General features: G+C 46.2%; 9 non-coding genes across 9 annotated transcripts; all 9 read right to left on the reverse strand.

Moving 5' to 3' along the window:
• Nucleotides 1–208: 208 nt before the first annotated feature.
• Nucleotides 209–280, reverse strand: trnaq-cug (transfer RNA glutamine (anticodon CUG)). Its single transcript has one exon. It is a non-coding gene; the product is annotated as a tRNA-Gln (tRNA).
• Nucleotides 281–884: 604 nt separating this feature from the next.
• trnaq-cug (transfer RNA glutamine (anticodon CUG)) lies at nucleotides 885–956 on the reverse strand. The gene has a single exon. It is a non-coding gene; the product is annotated as a tRNA-Gln (tRNA).
• Nucleotides 957–1,576: 620 nt separating this feature from the next.
• Nucleotides 1,577–1,648, reverse strand: trnaq-uug (transfer RNA glutamine (anticodon UUG)). The gene has a single exon. It is a non-coding gene; the product is annotated as a tRNA-Gln (tRNA).
• A 575-nt stretch (nucleotides 1,649–2,223) lies between these two features.
• Nucleotides 2,224–2,295, reverse strand: trnaq-cug (transfer RNA glutamine (anticodon CUG)). The gene has a single exon. It is a non-coding gene; the product is annotated as a tRNA-Gln (tRNA).
• Nucleotides 2,296–2,907: 612 nt separating this feature from the next.
• trnaq-cug (transfer RNA glutamine (anticodon CUG)) lies at nucleotides 2,908–2,979 on the reverse strand. The gene has a single exon. It is a non-coding gene; the product is annotated as a tRNA-Gln (tRNA).
• A 622-nt stretch (nucleotides 2,980–3,601) lies between these two features.
• Nucleotides 3,602–3,673, reverse strand: trnaq-cug (transfer RNA glutamine (anticodon CUG)). The gene has a single exon. It is a non-coding gene; the product is annotated as a tRNA-Gln (tRNA).
• Nucleotides 3,674–4,290: 617 nt separating this feature from the next.
• On the reverse strand, nucleotides 4,291–4,362 carry trnaq-cug (transfer RNA glutamine (anticodon CUG)). Its single transcript has one exon. It is a non-coding gene; the product is annotated as a tRNA-Gln (tRNA).
• A 601-nt stretch (nucleotides 4,363–4,963) lies between these two features.
• Nucleotides 4,964–5,035, reverse strand: trnaq-cug (transfer RNA glutamine (anticodon CUG)). The gene has a single exon. It is a non-coding gene; the product is annotated as a tRNA-Gln (tRNA).
• Nucleotides 5,036–5,129: 94 nt separating this feature from the next.
• On the reverse strand, nucleotides 5,130–5,201 carry trnae-cuc (transfer RNA glutamic acid (anticodon CUC)). Its single transcript has one exon. It is a non-coding gene; the product is annotated as a tRNA-Glu (tRNA).
• Between the last annotated feature and the right edge of the window lie 41 nt (nucleotides 5,202–5,242).

The raw sequence follows: 5,242 nt of genomic DNA on the forward strand, positions 1-5,242 counted from the left end.
TTGGTTCTCCTGCAGTCAATCGTCAACTATTTGGTTTCAGAGGTGTTAAGGACCAGGTTGTTGTCCTAACGTCGCTCAGATTATTCCCTTGACTTGACTATATAGACTTATTCTCAAGTCAGTCTTCATCTTCTATATTGCAACCACTATCCTGCTTCAAGATCCTCCGGAGATGTAGAAGCTGGCTTTTTTCAGGGTACTCAAAGAAAGGTTCCACCGAGATTTGAACTCGGATCGCTGGATTCAGAGTCCAGAGTGCTAACCATTACACCATGGAACCACACAGAATGTCAGCACAATGTCCGAAAAATCTATCGTTTTATGTGGGAGTTGTTTTGAATTAAACAGACGTGATATTCAGTAAGTAAAGAGTGTTCCCTGACCGGGAATCGAACCCGGGCCGCGGCGGTGAGAGCGCCGAATCCTAGCCACCAGGGAATGCGGTATCTGAATGTGAAGCTTGTGAAACGGAATGCATGGAATGTATGACAGCTGGCAGCTGGAGAGTAGTGCAAACAGCTCCAGTAGAGTTCAATATCTACCTCTTAACAGTAATGTAATGTAGTGTGGAGGTAAAGGGCAGAGTGAGCAAGTTACCACTCATCCCCTTGTGTCTTCACAACGTTTCTCTGGGAGCCTGGCTTGTTTTAGTTTCTCGGGGAAGTAGAGTCTTTGCTGGGCCTTTTTAACCCGGTGTGATGTGTTGGAGGTCCTTGTAGGATGTGTTGACTTCAAGAAACTTGAAGTTCTCCAGGCCTTCCATTTCTCCATACATATGGTGGACTTCCTTTTTGGTTCTCCTGCAGTCGATCGTCAACTATTTGGTTTTAGAGGTGTTAAGGACCAGGTTGTTGTCCTCACGCCACTCAGAAGAACTCAAAGAAAGGTTCCACCGAGATTTGAACTCCGATCGCTGGATTCAGAGTCCAGAGTGCTAACCATTACACCATGGAACCACACAGAATGTCAGCACAATGTCCGCAAAATCTATCGTTTTATGTGGGAGTTGTTTTGAATTAAACGGACGTGATATTCAGTAAGTAAAGAGTGTTCACTGACCGGGAATCGAACCCGGGCCACGGCGGTGAGAGCGCCGAATCCCCGCCACTAGACCACCAAGGAATGCTGTATCTTAATGTGAAGCTTGTGAAACGGAATGCATGGAATGTATGACAGCTGGCAGCTGGAGAGTAGTGCAAACAGCTCCAGTAGAGTTCAATATCTACCTCTTAACAGTAATGTAATGTAGTGTGGAGGTAAAGGGCAGAGTGAGCAAGTTACCACTCATCCCCTTGTTTCTTCACAACGTTTCTCTTGGAGCCTGGCTTGTTTTAGTTTCTCGGGGAAGTAGAGTCTTTGCTGGGCCTTTTTAACCCGGTGTGATGTGTTGGAGGTCCTTGTAGGATGTTTTGACATATTGACTTCAAGAAACTTGAAGTTCTCCACGCCTTCCATTTCTCCGTACATATGGTGGACTTCCTTTTTGGTTCTCCTGCAGTCGATCGTCAACTATTTGGTTTTAGAGGTGTTAAGGACCAGTTTGTTGTCCTCACGCCACTCAGAAGAACTCAAAGAAAGGTTCCACCGAGATTTGAACTCGGATCGCTGGATTCAAAGTCCAGAGTGCTAACCATTACACCATGGAACCACACGGAATGTCAGCACAATGTCCGTAACATCTATCGTTTTATGTGGGAGTTGTTTTGAATTAAACAGCCTTGATATTCAGTAAGTAAAGAGTGTTCCCTGACCGGGAATCGAACCCGGGCCGCAGCAGTGAGAGCGCCGAATCCTAGCCACTAGACCACCAGGGAATGATGTATCTGTAAGTTAAGCTTGTGAAACGGAATGCATGGAATGTATGACAGCTGGCAGCTGGAGAGTAGTGCAAACAGCTCCAGTAGAGTTCAATATCTACCTCTTAACAGTAATGTAATGTAGTGTGGAGGTAAAGGGCAGAGTGAGCAAGTTACCACTCATCCCCTTGTTTCTTCACAAAATGGTGGACTTCCGTTTTGGTTCTCCTGCAGTCAATCGTCAACTATTTGGTTTCAGAGGTGTTAAGGACCAGGTTGTTGTCCTAACGTCGCTCAGATTATTCCCTTGACTTGACTATATAGACTTATTCTCAAGTCAGTCTTCATCTTCTATATTGCAACCACTATCCTGCTTCAAGATCCTCCGGAGATGTAGAAGCTGGCTTTTTTCAGGGTACTCAAAGAAAGGTTCCACCGAGATTTGAAGTCGGATCGCTGGATTCAGAGTCCAGAGTGCTAACCATTACACCATGGAACCACACAGAATGTCAGCACAATGTCCGCACAATCTATCGTTTTATGTGGGAGTTGTTTTGAATTAAACGGACGTGATATTCAGTAAGTAAAGAGTATTCCCTGACCGGGAATCGAACCCGGGCCGCGGCGGTGAGAGCGCCGAATCCTAGCCACCAGGGAATGCGGTATCTGAATGTGAAGCTTGTGAAACGGAATGCATGGAATGTATGACAGCTGGCAGCTGGAGAGTAGTGCAAACAGCTCCAGTAGAGTTCAATATCTACCTCTTAACAGTAATGTAATGTAGTGTGGAGGTAAAGGGCAGAGTGAGCAAGTTACCACTCATCCCCTTGTTTCTTCACAACGTTTCTCTGGGAGCCTGGCTTGTTTTAGTTTCTCGGGGAAGTAGAGTCTTTGCTGGGCCTTTTTAACCCGGTGTGATGTGTTGGAGGTCCTTGTAGGATGTTTTGACATGTTGACTTCAAGAAACTTGAAGTTCTCCACGCCTTCCATTTCTCCATACATATGGTGGACTTCCTTTTTGGTTCTCCTGCAGTCGATCGTCAACTATTTGGTTTTAGAGGTGTTAAGGACCAGGTTGTTGTCCTCACGCCACTCAGAAGAACTCAAAGAAAGGTTCCACCGAGATTTGAACTCGGATCGCTGGATTCAGAGTCCAGAGTGCTAACCATTACACCATGGAACCACACAGAATGTCCGCACAATCTATCGTTTTATGTGGGAGTTGTTTTGAATTAAGCAGCCTTGATATTCAGTAAGTAAAGAGTGTTCCCTGACCGGGAATCGAACCGGGGCCGCGGCGGTGAAAGCGCCGAATCCCAGCGCCGAATCCCAGCCACTAGACCACCAGGGAATGCTGTATCTGTATGTGAAGCTTGTGAAACGGAATGCATGGAATGTATGACAGCTGGCAGCTGGAGAGTAGTGCAAACAGCTCCAGTAGAGTTCAATATCTACCTCTTAACAGTAATGTAATGTAGTGTGGAGGTAAAGGGCAGAGTGAGCAAGTTACCACTCATCCCCTTGTTTCTTCACAACGTTTCTCTGGGAGCCTGGCTTGTTTTAGTTTCTCTGGGAAGTAGAGTCTTTGCTGGGCCTTTTTAACCCGGTGTGATGTGTTGGAGGTCCTTGTAGGATGTTTTGACATATTGACTTCAAGAAACTTGAAGTTCTCCATGCCTTCCATTTCTCCGTACATATGGTGGACTTCCTTTTTGGTTCTCCTGCAGTCGATCGTCAACTATTTGGTTTTAGAGGTGTTAAGGACCAGGTTGTTGTCCTCACGCCACTCAGAAGAACTCAAAGAAAGGTTCCACCGAGATTTGAACTCGGATCGCTGGATTCAGAGTCCAGAGTGCTAACCATTACACCATGGAACCACACAGAATGTCAGCACAATGTCCGCAAAATCTATCGTTTTATGTGGGAGTTGTTTTGAATTAAACGGACGTGATATTCAGTAAGTAAAGAGTGTTCCCTGACCGTGAATCGAACCCGGGCCGCAGCGGTGAGAGCGCCGAATCCTAGCCACTAGACCACCAGGGAATGCGGTATCTGAATGTGAAGCTTGTGAAACGGAATGCATGGAATGTATGACAGCTGGCAGCTGGAGAGTAGTGCAAACAGCTCCAGTAGAGTTCAATATCTACCTCTTAACAGTAATGTAATGTAGTGTGGAGGTAAAGGGCAGAGTGAGCAAGTTACCACTCATCCCCTTGTTTCTTCACAATGTTTCTCTGGGAGCCTGGCTTGTTTTAGTTTCTCGGGGAAGAGTCTTTGCTGGGCCTTTTTAACCCGGTGTGATGTGTTGGAGGTCCTTGTAGGATGTTTTGACATGTTGACTTCAAGAAACTTGAAGTTCTCCACGCCTTCCATTTCTCCATACATATGGTGGACTTCCTTTTTGGTTCTCCTGCAGTCGATCGTCAACTATTTGGTTTTAGAGGTGTCAAGGACCAGGTTGTTGTCCTCACGCCACTCAGAAGAACTCAAAGAAAGGTTCCACCGAGATTTGAACTCGGATCGCTGGATTCAGAGTCCAGAGTGCTAACCATTACACCATGGAACCACACAGAATGTCAGCACAATGTCCGCAAAATCTATCGTTTTATGTGGGAGTTGTTTTGAATTAAACGGACGTGATATTCAGTAAGTAAAGAGAGTTCCCTGACCGGGAATCGAACACGGGCCGCGGCGGTGAGAGCGCCGAATCCCAGCGCCGAATCCCAGCGCCGAATCCCAGCCACTAGACCACCAAGGAATGCTGTATCTGTATGTGAAGCTTGTGAAACGGAATGCATGGAATGTATGACAGCTGGCAGCTGGAGAGTAGTGCAAACAGCTCCAGTAGAGTTCAATATCTACCTCTTAACAGTAATGTAATGTAGTGTGGAGGTAAAGGGCAGAGTGAGCAAGTTACCACTCATCCCCTTGTTTCTTCACAAAATGGTGGACTTCCGTTTTGGTTCTCCTGCAGTCAATCGTCAACTATTTGGTTTCAGAGGTGTTAAGGACCAGGTTGTTGTCCTAACGTCGCTCAGATTATTCCCTTGACTTGACTATATAGACTTATTCTCAAGTCAGTCTTCATCTTCTATATTGCAACCACTATCCTGCTTCAAGATCCTCCGGAGATGTAGAAGCTGGCTTTTTTCAGGGTACTCAAAGAAAGGTTCCACCGAGATTTGAACTCGGATCGCTGGATTCAGAGTCCAGAGTGCTAACCATTACACCATGGAACCACACAGAATGTCAGCACAATGTCCGCACAATCTATCGTTTTATGTGGGAGTTGTTTTGAATTAAACAGCCTTGATATTCAGTAAGTAAAGAGTGTTCCCTGACCGGGAATCGAACCCGGGCCGCGGCGGTGAGAGCACCGAATCCTAGCCACTAGACCACCAGGGAATGCTGTATCTGTATGTGAAGCTTGTGAAACGGAATGCATG

Source organism: Pseudochaenichthys georgianus, unplaced genomic scaffold, assembly GCF_902827115.2.
Source record: "Pseudochaenichthys georgianus unplaced genomic scaffold, fPseGeo1.2 scaffold_742_arrow_ctg1, whole genome shotgun sequence".
Lineage (NCBI taxonomy): Eukaryota > Metazoa > Chordata > Actinopteri > Perciformes > Channichthyidae > Pseudochaenichthys > Pseudochaenichthys georgianus.